This window comes from Cupressus sempervirens, chromosome 6, assembly GCF_028749045.1.
Source record: "Cupressus sempervirens isolate cs-2001-9-10 chromosome 6, ASM2874904v1, whole genome shotgun sequence".
Classification (NCBI taxonomy): Eukaryota; Viridiplantae; Streptophyta; class Pinopsida; order Cupressales; family Cupressaceae; genus Cupressus; species Cupressus sempervirens.
The window spans coordinates 350,999,744-351,015,864 of NC_143123.1; the positions used below are offsets into that span (position 1 = coordinate 350,999,744).

Consider the following 16,121-nt stretch of genomic DNA (forward strand, 5'->3'; position numbering starts at 1 on the left):
AATTGGAGAATGCGTAAACAAATAACCAATGAAAAGGAACACCATATAGATTCTGCAGGTTTATCAATTGCAAGGTCAACATAAGTTTGACACAACCATAATCGAGGAAGTAAGAGAGAAGCAGTGAAATAGTCTTTGACCAGGAGATCATGGACAAACTGATAAGAAGAGGTCTTGCAGAAGCCTGAAGAATTAAGATTGGGAAGGGGTAACAAAGGCATCGGTCCCCACACATAAGTAAAGAATTGTGTCACGTTAAGAGTGAAGGATATCTGATAAGGCAGCGACATTGGAGAGCACGTATAGATCCCTGTTCATACTGTGGTGATGAGTTATTAAGCGTAAACCCCCATTACGACAAGTGTATATAATGTAAGGTGTAAGGGCTCAAGCACCAACCGGCCCAAGGTACATGAATATTAGTTAGTCAAGTGATGTGGACCACTGCTAATGCATACCCATAGTGAAAATTTAGCACTTATGACGTGGAACAAAGAATGAAGGCATCAAGCAAGACATGGGCCCCATCACGGTATAATGTGTAGGTATATTTTTGTTATTAATATAAACTATTTATATTGAGATATGAAATGGTTACTAACGAAATATATACATATATATAATGGAATTAAACAATTATTATGATATACAATTATTTTTTATTACAATAGACTTGTAATAAAAGATTAAATAAATCTGACTTAATGTTTGTTAATCATAAAGAGATTCATTATGAGAATATAAAAGGGGCAAATTAAGTATAGTTATATTCTGACTTTTATACATCACTAAGTATTTATATTATGGCATGAGCTAAAATACTAACATTCTTATTTGTATTTCAATATGTATTTGCCTTGATCTTTCCCTCTCTAAGAATGTTATTGCAGGAAAAAGGGAGAATGATATTAGATTAAGAGGGAGTTTGACACTCCATCAGAAGCATCATTGGATGAGGAGCTCAGATGATTGATATTCAAAGGGAGTCTGACATTTCATTAGAGGCAACCTTGAAAGAGAGGGAGTAGACAGAGGATGTGATTTAGTCAACCTTCGGTGATCTCAATCTTATAGATTTGGAGGGAGTAAACCATGTTGAGATGGATTCTCCAGTGATCGATAAATTGTAGCAATCAAGAGGACTTTGATTCATGAATATACCTCATGGCTATGTGATTTTAATGGGCCTACCCCCTGTGTACATCATGAGGAAGTGACAACTTCCAAATGATGTCACTTGTATTTGCATAAGTTATTGTAAGGTGATTATCTTACAATAACTTGTATTATGAGATCAAACAAATGAGTGTATGGTGAATATCTTGTATCTCAACATTCGAAGAGGCCAATACTCTAGATATCAGATGTGATATCAAGATCTTTTGAGTACTTGGTGAATATCCTTGATATTCTGGGAGGCCAATACTCTTGATATCAGATGTGATATCAAGACCGTTTGAGTACTTGGTGAATATCATTGATATCTTGGGAGGCCAATACTCTTGATATCAGATGTGATATCAAACCTTATTTGGATACTTGGTGAATATCATATGTCGATATCGTGGAAGACCAATACTCATGATATCGAATTCGATATCAAATGGTGGAAATCTTTTGAGGTATCAAATGGGATATCCTTGAAATTGTTATTTGTAATAATACTTTGAAGTAATATTTATTCTTATGTGTTTATCCTTCTAAGCTAAGAGTGGCTGTTGATTTTTGATAGATTTAGTTGGATAGACCTATATATATAATTATATATGAGATACATGTGTGTGTGTGTGTGTGTGTGTGTTTTCTTTATATTGAGATATAAGGTCATTGTTATATGAGATTAAATTTGTTATCATTATTAATTATCTGATTAATGAATAGACATGACATGTCTATTCATGGTCTATTCTCTCTTTATATAAATCTAAGAAGATGTTGCATTTGGAACACCCATACCTAATAAGGCAGTGCTTAATACATTTGCAGCAGATCCGAAAAACCAACAGTCTCCATGCCAAAAAGTTTCCCAAGTACTTAATTCCTTTCCAGTGATTCAATGTCTCAACCAAGCAAAGATGAACTGTTTTTTTAATACTGGACAATTCAATATTTTCCAAGGGCTTACACATCAGGGATGCTATTCCTAAAGATGTATTCACTACATCAGTGTCAAACTCAAGTAATTTAGTATGTCCAGCTATAAACACCACTTCAACTACCTGTCTTTGAGTTTCATGTCTTCACTAACTCAAAAAGCTGAATGTTGCAGAGACCCAAAAGCTTGAAAGCTATAGGAAGGGTAGATGCTGAATCTGAAAAAATTTCCATTCATTCACGACATTAGTCAAGAAAGTCATTCACTTTCTTCAGTTTGTCACCAATCACAATTAAGTTATCGAATTATTCACAATGTAGTAATCGAAGCATTCGCCCGTGTCAATTAGTTACCGATCACAATATGGCAGTCGAGTTTATGGAATAGTAAAAGAAATTTTTCTATATTGCTTTCAATTGATGATTTCCACAATGTTTGAAACTTTGAAAGATACTGGGCAATTTAAACATATTTTTCGTCACTGCTGTGCAAATAGAGAAGTTTTTCGTCACTGCTGTGCAAATAGAGAATTAAGCAGTGCAATTATCTGAATGCCAGCTATTTCTGCTGTGCAAATGTATAGATTGGCATTGCAATTATCTGAATGTCGGCTTCAGCATCGTTATTTTTGCAAAAGGCAGGAACGGAAGCTGCATCGCAACTCTTCTTTTAATTATTCTCAGAGTTAATTTCGTGGAAAGTTTTGCGCACAATTATTTAATGGTGAATGGATATCAGCTGTTGCTGATGCCGTAAATGCAATGGTTTCAATATCTTCACATATAGTGTATAACAGAGGTCAGGCTATCTTCATACAAAACTTATTACAGGATTCTACGCAAACTTTATCATTGTACATCATGTTGTTTCACAATTTTGCGTGATTTTAAAAACCAAGGTATACAGGCATATATAAGGCATTTGAACTATTTGACAGCCAAGAAAACGAGGAAGCAAAGACCAGGTGTTGACACCATTGGACAAAATTCCTCAAATACCCTCGTGTATTCGTAGATTGTAGGAAACAGACAATAAAATTTGTTAAAAAAGGCATAGAACTCACGAGTGGATGCATTTGGCAGGCGTAACCCCTTGATTCCATAATCTTTTCAGATCCCTCCTCTCAGCGTGTCTTCCCCTGTTTGAATATAAACGCGCCAAGCAAATCGATGGCGGCGTGCGCGCCCAGTTCGTGAGGATTTCTTTTGAACCTCCCCTTCGATATGTTTCTTGGAATGGCACATATTATGATTTGGTTAACTTCTTAACAAGACATCTTATTTTCTTCATATCTCTTTTATTAATTTTTTTACCTTCTTTAAAATTAAATTAGCAATTGCACTCCAATGGTTAAATCGATAGAAAGAAAGGAGACAAATTTATTATAAAAATAAATCATCTCACACAAATGTAGCCAAAAATGTAAGGTGTAAATTCATTTGAAATATAGTAAAAAATGATAATATGGAGTGCAATTTCCTTATCTAAAGTGTCATTTCATATATAAAACATTTCACACAAGTTTAGTCAACAATGTAAGGTATAAATTCATTTTTAGAAAAAGTCAAATATCTTATCGAAATAACCTAATAATCTATTATGTAAATCAATTCTAGAGACCCTTAAAATACACTTAGATAACTTGGCAATGTGGAATACAATTTCTTTCTCACCAAAAAAAAACTCCAAAAACAACAAACCCAACCAAATTTAGCCAATAATGTAATGTGTAGATTCATTTCAAGATTAGTCAAATGTCTCACAAAAGTAGCCTAATAATCTATTATGTTAATCCAAAAAAAACCAAGCTTAGGGAGTGTCATATTTTTTTAAAATGCCTAACATCTCACACAAATAACTCAATAATGGAAGGAGTGGATGCATCACATAATTTCATTTTAGATGACTTCAAAATTTGATCGACTTCTCTAGGAATAATAATACATGAGAAGGTATTTACACTTCATTTCTCACACTAATCCTTACTAGGAGAATTGAGAATCCATGTGAGATATTTTACACATAAATCAATTATTTAACTCTTAATTTATGTAACTTGCAGATAGAATATGAGACTTCTTGCAAAGGCTATTACAATTATGCAGCATTGATATTTACACATACACTATTTATTTCTATCTATTACACAATTGTTTCACATACATTTATAATTAGAAAGATATTTCAATAACCATCAAAATATTTAAATGTGACTATCAAAGTTTAATTTTGTCAATTCAAGTTGTGAAAATAGACAATCCTTGAGCATCATAAGTCTGCAATAGTCTATGTCACTTACTGGGAAATTCTATCCATGAGAATTCTAAATGAAATGACTCATAATCTACAACACTTTTTGCTACATTTTGTGACATGCTAAATGCATGCCTCTTGACAATAACATTGTTTGAAAACCTCCATCAAAGGCTATACAACCACCTTTCCCATTTCAAGTCCATTAACATGTGTACCCTATCTAGAAATCAAGTTCATATCTTGAGAAAAGAACATATTCAAGAAACAACAACCCTTTAAGATTGAGAGATAAACAAAATGGTGTTGTAAATAATTAGAAAGTTGATTCAAAAGTAAACTAGAACTAGTATATTCAATAGTAAACAATTAGAAAAGATGAAAAGGAAAAATGTAACTAGTATACAAAATACAATCTATAATCGCAAATCTTAACTTGTTACCATAGTTCCAATGCAAGGTGATACTAAAACACACTGACAATTACTAGCTAAATCGCAATACAATGAAGCAACCCTAATTATTATTTTTGACATAATGAAAATAATATGTAATGAAAATTTTAGACTCCTAGTTTAAATCAAGTCACCCCTTCAATAAAACGTAATAAATTTATATTATTTAATTAATTAACTAAGTTCTAAAAGAATTCATCATTTTTCACATTAAACAACAATATTAGAACAAATAAGATAGTATTAATCAAATAATAAATGTTAATCAATAAGGAAAAAAATATTTATAATTTACTAATTTAATTAACATAATTCTTAACTTAAATTCCTAACTCTATTTAACGAAAACTAATATCAATTAACAAAAAACAAATAACTTATAAAGAGAATTTACTAACTAAACAATTAAATACTACAAAAAATTATTAAAAAAATCTTAACTCCAAAAATTATGATTTCTAATTTAGTTACATAAAATTTACTATATCTATTCATTTGTTTACACTATCCAAAAAAAACTCATGTCTAAAACTTTGAAACTAAACCATAAATAAAATTTAGTCAAACAAAATAGATTAGAATCTCTATAAGGAGAAATGTATTCCTAGATAAATAGCTTGAAAAATAATAAGTCAATAACTTCTACCTTAAACTAGTCATTTACCTTAAATGTTTTAAAGCATTAATGTTTTCATTTCCCTAAAAGAAATGAAGTCTATAGGATGAGCTTTTAAAAGGAAAGAAATCGGACTCTTAAAAAAGTAAAAAATTAAATAAACAAGCATGCTACAAAATACAATAATCTAGCCTCTTACTACTACATTTGGGCCCGAATTATGATGGCAGGACATCACAATGGCGATGGTCACTCGTCGCCCAAGCGACTCCAATAAGAATTGGCTCCCATTGGACACAACACCCCCAAACTATTGTAAATTGAATCCACAAGGGGCAATACATCATCGAAGGCCCTATCTCATGTGCGATGTCTAGGCGACGATAATGTTGTGGATCCAACAACTAGTCATCGCACCTATCTGTCGTAATAGTGACAGATATATGGGAGCAACGTTATGGAACCGACAGCTAGCCATCAAAGTTGCGACAACTATGTGGTAGGAAAAAAATAGAATGTGTGATGTTGGAGAGTACGCTTTCCTAACAAATCTATTTCAAAAATTCAACTTTGGTTATGAACATTATCAAGAGATTGTAACGCTCTTACCCCTATAACTAGTTTTCTTGCTATTTTTTATCTTTTGGGAGAGATCGGATGATTCTTGTGACTATCAATATTTTATCTTTTGGGAGAGAATGAATGATTCTTGTGACTGTCAAATTTGACAATTTTCTTGTTATTTTTATCTTTTGGGAGAGATCACATGATTCTTGTGACTGTCATTGTCAAATTTGATAGTCACAAGAATCATCTGATCTCTCCCAAAAGATAAATATAATAGGAAAACCAGTTATAAGGGTAAGAGCATTGCAATCTCCTAATAATGTTCATAACCAAAGTTGAATTTTAGAAATAGATTTATTAGAAAATAACTCTCTCCAATGTCATACATTTCATTTTTTTTTCTATTATGATTGCAAAATAGGTTAATATTGAGCTTCACTTGGTTTTGAGAATAGTTTAATATTATCTACTGATCAGGGCCAACCATGTGAAGGTGGAAGCTCATTTTCTCCCCCCACACCCCAACATCTAAATTCCCCATTAACTTCTAAAATATTTAAGAAATGATCAATGTTTAAAGTATAAAAAAAGTTCCATACCTGCAAAAGTGACATCATTTTCCCATCTTCTAGTGCATGTCATTTTTCCATCCCATCCACAATAAGATTTTGCCACTCTGAATTGAGAATGCATGGACAATAGGCAGAGCTGATAAAATACAACACAATTACATTTATTTAATACCTAATTAAAGACCTCAAACAAGAATGCAAAACTGTTGTGTTTTTCAACTCCACCTGTTGTCCATGCATTTGAACATCTTCATTGTTCACGAGTAATTCATCACATGGGTACATCCAAGAATGTCCTCATTGCCTCCTGCATAAAATGAATTCAATATTAGAAAATATCCCCTAAGAAATAATAGTTATAAACACATGAAAATGACAGAGAAAAAGAGGAATCTACTTACCAATAGGCGTTATCATTGCATCTGTGGCCATGCTACATGTTGAGTGAGTTTTATTATTTTCCTGCTATGCCAAGATCTCTCTACTTATGTACACACACACACACACACACACACACACACACACACACACACACACACACACACACACACACACATATACTTATGCATACATACATACACATACAGACATCACAAGGGCACAACAACAAATGAGATGTAGAGATCACAAGGGCATGACAACGAAATGCAGCGATCACAAGGGCACGGAAACAAAATCCTAGATCTCCACATGATACATACATACATGAATTCATACATACATATACATACATACATACATACATATATACATATACATGTATGTATGTATATATAGAAAGATCTTTTATAAGGTGTTAAGTGATGACTTACCTCAAGATCCTCCACAAAAAAAATGCAAACCACGAAAAATGCATAGAGTTCGCAAGAAATTTTACAAAAACATATCATAGCAGATATTTTTAGAAAGAAACAAGTCATTCCAAAATGAGATGCAGAGATCACAAGGGCACGACAACAAAATGTAGTGATCACAAGGGCATGACAACAAAATCCTAGATCTCCACATGATACATACATACATACATAAATACATATATACATGTATATGTATGTATGTATATAGATAGATCTTTTTTAAGGTGCTTATTACATACATATCTATATATATACACATACACATACATATACATACATACATACATCTATACATACATACATATACGTGTATGTATGTATGTATGTATGTATGTATGTATGTATGTATGTATACAAAGAGATCTTTTTTAAGGTTGTTATTACATCTTAGCACAATAGAAAAATTGATCCAGCTGCATACATATTCTAGAATACAAATAAACAATAAAACTCACTCAACCCATGCTAAGTGACTTAGCTCAAGATCCTTCACAAAAATAATGTAGAGTTGATGGGTAATGTGTGTGTGTGCGCGCCTGTGTGCGTGTAGGGGAAATATAATTCCCATTAGCAATGACATTAACTCTGCAAATACATGCATGGTTACATCCTTGGCTTCCATTTTTGGGCCAATGTATGGCGCCTTTATATCCAACCATTAATTATAAATTGGGGGATGCACTTCATGCTTGGCATTCAAGTGATACATCTGCATATGCAATGTTATCACCTTGGAAGATTGTATTTGATCCTACTAGTTGCCATTAACAATGACATTAACTCTACCAATACATGCATGGTTACATCCTTGGCAATTAATTAAAATTGGGGAATGCACTTCATGCTTGGCATTCAAGTGATGCATCTGGATATGCAATGTTATCACCTTGGAAAATTGTATTTGATCCTACTAGCTGGGAACAATTGATTGTTCATTTTATTGTACCTAATATGATGACAGTTCTACAGGAATTTGTTGTCAACCTAGCTAATCATCAACTAGGCCAATTTAACTAGGTTATGGCTTGGGCATGTGTTATTCCCATTTATCATGTGGTTGTAACGTTTGGAGACAACATTTTTTATTTATGCAAGATATGGAGGAAGAGCAATGGTGTTGGCAAACATGAAAATTTAGTAATGCCAAGTCACCTTGAGGAAATCGTGTATGCTCTTGGCAAACATGTCATCGAAAATGTTCATCGTGACCTTTTTTGCTTCTACATGTGTTTGCATGGAGCCTTCACACACTTACTACTCACAAATGTCTACTTAAGAATGTATGTGAACTTCAGGATCTAGTTTAAAGCCATGGTTTTTTAACCTGAGTGTCATCATTTCATTCCACATTAATCACTTGTATAGTAATATCATAAGTTCAAGAAAATACTTAATTACTTAAAGAAAGAAAATACATTATATCAAGGAGCTAACACTCCATTACATATCATCCCAACAGACAAAACCTGCCAAATTAATGAGCTAGGTATCCAACCCCATTGCTGACTAAAATCAACCTAGCAGAGACTTCGACCAAGAAAAGATCATCATTTTCTTGGCAAAATGTTTCAAACTTACTCAAATCATATTCTTTTACAACCCCAGATTTGAAAAGTGACCAAGCTTTCTTTATGTTTTTCTTCTTTCCCTCAACTTCAAGAAATAAAATACTTAGAAGACCCCCTCCAACCAAGTTTGTCTCTATCGGATCCAAAGCATACATCACCTCCAAATAGAGATATTCAATAATCGTCCTCCTAGCCACACCATATGTAGAGATAGGATGGCCCAAAATTTTTATTATAGGTTGGTAAGTCAAAAACCACCCCGCCATTGTGAACATGACCATCATACCAATAATCTACTCCCAATAGCATAATGAGTGTATCCTTCTCCTGCTCATTGGCCTGCTCAAAAATCCTGGCCACTTGAGCTTTTGGCGCCTCCTCCACCACCACAACCTACACGCACCTACACTGAATTCCTTAAAATATCATTTGATTTGAGATTAAAAAAAAATAGAGGCCCAAATAAACAAAAAAGGAGTGCACCAATCTAGAAAAAAAATCATGACAATCTCCTGTTAGTCCGAGCAGTACTGACAGAATAGTGTAGAAGATCTGAGAGAAAGATTATTCAAATCTAAGGATGACAGCAAGAACACCAAAATTCACAAGAACGACATTGACCATATACAAGGGGATTCTTTTAGATTTTAAACAATGCCTTTATTGACAAACACTCGCATATCTTCTAGTAGAATATCTAGCAAATTGAATGCGATCTCCACTCATCAAATTTATCTCATCATTTGAATCAATCCCTACATTTGCTAAGAAGTCAACAACCTTGTTACCCTCTCAAAAATATGATGGAGTTGGAAATTGTCAAAAGAATGAAGGTGACTTGAGATAAAGTCTCTACCAATACTTATGAGGATTACTAATCAAGACTTTTCATGGGTCAAAGAATGGCAAAGGAAGGATCAAAAAGTATATAAAGATAAGTTCCTCTTTTAAAATTTATCTTAGTAATTTAAAATCTAATCTTGTGATATTTAAATCTATATTTTTCAACTATCTAATCCCAAACTAAAATTGTTGTTGCAGGATTGTCAACCAATTCATAAGGAGATAGTATTGAATTGCTTGAGGACAAGCAATTTTGGGAAGGATGGACTTTAATGTCCCCATTTCCAAGAATAATTTTAATAATAGATTTACTATAAGCAATAAATAAATATAATTTGATTTAATTCTAATTACATTCGATAAAGTTAAATAGATAATAATATCTAATTTCAAGACTGAAGTTAATAAATAACAATAATAATAAATAAGTATTATAATCAAATTCAATTATCAAATAAAAGACATATTTAATTCCAACTCACCACACACAAAGTCTCTAGTCAAAAATTTTGTAAAAATCAACAAGTGAAGGTTAAATATCAACTCAAATGAGACATCTGTAAGGAAGATATTAGGAGAGTTGAAAATGATAAAAAGAAGAGCATGGAGTATTAAAGACATATCATAATTTATTCGTAAGAGAAAATAGGGAAAAAGACTCTTAGGGATTGCAATGCACAACCATTGGAATTTTATATATAGTGAACATGATTTTTAAAGCTAATCTAATACTTAAGAGAATGTAGTCACCAAATAATGAATTCCTATTAGTAAAACTATATCTACTCAGCCAATGAGTGAGGATATATAAACATTAGTGAACAAAAGGAATGAAAAGAGTATTGAATAACAATAGATATTATTAATTACAACAAATCATAATCAAAATCATAGATGATTCATGAATGATCATATATGTATAATAACAAAATCATAAATGATCCCCTCAAACATCGAAGAATATCCTATTAATCTCTTTCATATATATATTTTTCAAAGTGGTTAATCTAAGAATTTGGTCTATTATCAAGTTTAGTTACATGTTGAATGAAGTATTGCATATTGCATAAGGTGCAAGCTCAACTACCTAACTATGTCCAAGGCATCTACACACTGAAGACATACTTTGCCTACCAGGTTGCCTACATACTTGTAGCCATAGGATCAAGACCCTTGAACTACTCACTCTAACAAATATGTAGTTTTGGTTTCTAATTGTTTTGATGTAGTTGTATTCCTATAACCATTGGTGAGCTTTACTCACCTAATAAAAAACTTCGCCATCATACACCCACTCTGGTGAATCAAGTGGTTTTCTATAATTACAATATTATAATACCTTGGTACAACCTTTGTGTTGTAGTTTATAGTTAATGTAAGGTTGACCTATATACGTCCTAACTCACTCCTTATAGAGTTATGTTTAAAAGCTTGTGACAATAATCAATGTGTCTAAATAGACCAGTCAAGTTAATGCTGAAATGTAGAGCTTAGCCTTCTATTTTCAATAACCAGGTACACAAGGTAATGTCATTGTGGTCTAGAGGTAATTTTTCATGTTTAGAGGTAATGTCATTGTGGTTTAGAGGTAATTTGCATGGTTTAGAGTGTAATGTCATTGTGGCAGTGACAATAATTTCAATGAAGAGTTGAGTGTAAGGAGTTACTACCTTGAACCTATGCTACAAATTCTTGGGAGCCAAGGGACTTTACTCAAACCAACTCAAACCACTGGTGACAATACCCATGGCCATGCTACCTATTGAGTGAGTTTTATTGTTTTTCTGTTGTGCTAAGATCTCTCTGTTCACATGCATACATACATACATATATATGTGTGTGTGTGTGTGTATACATATACATATATACATATATACATATATATACATATATATATACATATATGCACACACATATATATGTATATATATGTGTATATATATGTGTATGTATGTATGTATGTATATATATACATACATACATACATATACATAGATCAAAAGGGCACATCAACGAAATCATACATCTCCATTAATCTCCACAATCCAAAATATCTCTCTATATATACATACATACACATATACATATACATATACATATACATATACATATACATATAAATATACATATACATATATATGTATACATATACATACATAAATATATATACATGTACATACATACATACATACATACATACATCTACATATGCAATTTTATCACCTTAGGAAACTATATTTGATCCTACTAGTTGGGAACAACCGAGTGTTCATTTTATTGTACCTAATTTGATGACAGTTCTACAAGAATTTGTAATCAACCTAGTTAATCAACAACTAGACCAATTTAATTAGGTTATGACTTGTTTCTTTCTAAAAATATTTGCTATGATATGTTTCTCTAAAATTTCTTGCGAACTCTACCCATTTTTCCTTGTTTGCATTATTCTTGTGTAGGATCTTGAGCTAGATCACTTAGCATGGGTTGAGTGAGTTTTATTGTTTTAGTATTTGGATTTTGGAATATGGGCTTTGTTTTATCATTGGCTTTATTCAAGTCTTGATTTTAATGAAGTAAAAAAGTGGTTTTTAGGGTGGAAAGGACTATATAATGAAGAGGAAACTTGAAAACTTGAATGTTGAAATGATGAAATGAAAGATATCAAGGATCAGACACCTATGGCAGAGTTACAACACAATGTAAAGTTGATTTTAGATATAAACAAAAAAGAAAAGAAAACATGACATATATCTTTCCCCATTTGTTTTGATTGTGGAGGGTTGCATGCAAAAGAGGGTGGAGAGCTTTGAATGTTGGTAGATATTTCATTGTCATGCTCTTGTGATCATTGTATTTGGTTTTCGTGCCCTTATGATCTCTATATTTCATTTTCATGCCCTTGGTGGAGATCAATGGAGATCTAGGATTTCATTGTCATGCCCTTGTGATCTTTGTACCCTTTGCAGCTCACTGCAACATTTTGGGTCAAATTACAATGGTGGTGTAATTTGTGGTGTTTGGGCCCAAATGTAGTAGTGCTTACTTTGTGATTTTCTTCAAGGACGGAAGAGGTACCTATGTAAATGTTATTTTCTTTTCCTTCTAAACATGTATCTCTTTATATTTCCCCCAACAACTGATCACAAGGGCATGTCAACAAGATGCAGAGATACATATATGCATACATACATATATACATATATACATACATACATACATATACACATACATCTACATATGCAATTTTATCACCTTGGAAAACTGTATTTGATCTTTATTCAATCACCAAGAGATAATATAATTTGTATGTACAAATTTCTACATACTTAGTGTGGTATAAGTAGTTTCGATTGAATTCGTCTAAGGATAGTGAGTCTACTCATGATGATAATAGCTCCATGTATTAGGTATTTAGAGGAGAGAGGCTTACAAAATATTAGATGGTGGGGTAGGAGGAAGATGGTTGTGTGAATGGCGGATCGGGTAAGTTGCAGAAAATGAGGGTGTCAGTTGCAAGTAGTTTCATTAATTTGATAAGGGAATCAACTTTGAAAGCATGATGATCAAAATTGGCATGTCCATCCTTATGATAGATGTCTCTATCTCATAATAGAAAATTACCTCAAACAACAAGTGACAAATTATTAAATATATGGAAAATTTTTGGTGACATAAAAAAGAATAAAAATATAATTTGGTGGAAAAAGCCATGAGCTATGTGGCTCCTCATTATGGCTATTCTACTATCTAGTAGTGGAAACTCTTCACGTTAAATATGAATGTCTTAAAATTAAAAAAGATAACTATCAGAGATCTATATTTGTGTTTTAGTGATAACAAATATACAGTCTAATTTTAAGAAAATCAATAGTCTTAAATGTATATGATAAAATAAAATAAACAAGAGTACTAGTTGTAGCTATATAATTCTAGTATTACTAAGTATGTTAAACAAAACATTCAATAAAACAAGTATGAAGTAACATAAATAGATCATCTGTTCAATCCTACTATGACTTAATGTGAATGCATCCAATCATTACCTGGACGATATTATGCATGAGATCTTTACTCAATCACCAAGAGATAATATAATCTGTAAGTACATATTTTTGCATACTTAATTTGGTATAATTAAATTTAATTGAATGCAAGGATAATTGCTTGTGTGAATTGATTCAGTTGAAGACATGAACGATTAATTTAATTTAGCACAAGTACTATGCAAGTATGTGTGTATGCATGTAAATGAGTTCACATAGTGAACTGATTTGCATGCATACACGCATATATGCATGCAATCATCATAATCAATTATCCTTGAATATAACCAAAGCTATTATATATGAACAAGAGATACATGTTTAGAAGGAAAAGAAAAGAACATTTACATAGGTACCTCTTCTCCCCTTAAAGAAAATCATAGAGCAAGGGCATGAAGATCATACGGGAACTACAAAAAAATCCTAGATCTCCACGAATCTCCACCAACGTTTAGAGCTCTCCACCCTCATTCGAAGCTTTCCACCCTCTTTCATGCACAACTCTCCATGACCAATAAAAAAAATGGGGAATGATTAATATCATGTTTTCTTTTCTTTTTGTTTATAATCCATAATCCACAATCCACAAGATCTCTCTGTATTCATACATACATACATACATAAATACATATATACATACATACATACATATACATACATACATACATGAAAACAACAAGGCACTTTCTAAGAGTTTACTATTGTTCAACAAAATTAATATTCTACAAGAAAATACATTTGGAGGTACTATGACATTGGAAACAATAGTTAAATTGGTGTAGTTGCTAATTATTGGGGTTGATTGTTTCATTATTATATGATCCAATTGTAATATTAGTTATTATTTTGACATACATGAAAGTGTTATTATTATTCATTATTATATATACATACATACATGAAAACAACAATGCATTTTCTAAGAGTTTACAATTGTTCAACAAAATTAATGTTTTACAAGAAAATGCACTTGAAGAATTGTTAGCTCAGAAGGAAGAATATGGTGTTGAAATAGTACAAAAAGTGCTTGACATGAGAGGTCCTTGACATGAGAGGTCCACAAGTGATGGTGTTGACCAATCTTGAAAACTTGAATGTTGAAATGAAAGCTATCAATGATCAAACACCTATGCTAGAGTTACAACACAATGTGAAGTTGATTTTAGATAAGGTAGATGCAAATGTTTAGAAGTTTGATAACCAAAATTTAAGGCACAAGAGCGAAGGAGAAGGCATGGCTTTAGAAAGAGAAGGAGAAGGAGCAACTTTAGAAAGAGGTTACACAACAGAAACAATAGGTAGAAAACATAGATGATATTATGGGATCCACTGGATGGGATCCAGGAAAGTGTTGTGATAGGTACTATGATATTGGAATCACTTGCAAGTGTCTTTGAGAATTTACAGTCCAAATATCAAATTCTTATAAGAGTGTTTCATGGTTGGGAACCGCTTCAACATCCTTTGCATGGTTTAGAGGTAATGCCATTGTGCTAGAGGCTTTTGCAAGGGAATAAGCCTCATGATTATGGAGTTTATACAGAAGCAGAACTTGCTTCTTCAACTCCTTACACTCAACTCTTCACTGAAGTTATTCTTCAGGTTGCATATGCAATTTTATCACCTTGGAAAATTGTATTTGATCCTTCTATCTAGGAACAACTAATTGTTCATTTTATTGCACCTAATCTAATGATAGCTCTATAGGAATTCGTAATCAACCCAACAAATCAACAACTAGATCCATTTAACTGGTTATGGCTAGTTTCTTTCTAAAAATATCTGCTATGATATGTTTTTGTAACATTTCTTGTGAACTCTGTCCATTTTTCTTGGTCTGCATTATTTTGTGGAGGATCTTGAGGTAAGTCACTTAGCACAGGTTGAGTGAGTTTTATTAATAAGCCAACATTGGGGCAAATAATAATAAAGAATTAACAATTCATGATAGAATTTGGCTGGTCTATATGTGTCAATCCAAGAGTGTAAGCTTACAAAAGGCATTCAAGAAATATGCTATCAAGGGATGGTAGTTGTGAGATGAGGGTTTATGAATGCATCTATAACACACAAAATTGAATATATGAAAAACCAATTAAATCCTAGTGATAGGAACTATCAGTTCCTTGCAACAGGAACTCCAGGAATATAAATAACTCAACAAAATTAATGTGCGATAAAATGGCTACAAGTCACAAAAACAAAATCCATTAATTAATTAAATTAATAAAATAGATATTATTACACAATCA

General features: G+C 32.3%; 1 long non-coding RNA gene across 1 annotated transcript in view; it reads right to left on the reverse strand.

Annotated features, from left to right (window-relative positions):
• LOC149552566 (uncharacterized) overlaps positions 1-3,322 on the reverse strand; it is a 30,573-nt gene extending 27,251 nt beyond the window's left edge. Inside the window, exon 1 of the long non-coding RNA XR_016352954.1 lies at positions 3,159-3,322. This is a non-coding gene — a long non-coding RNA (uncharacterized LOC149552566). The remainder of the gene's footprint in view (positions 1-3,158) is intronic.
• Positions 3,323-16,121: the final 12,799 nt, after the last annotated feature.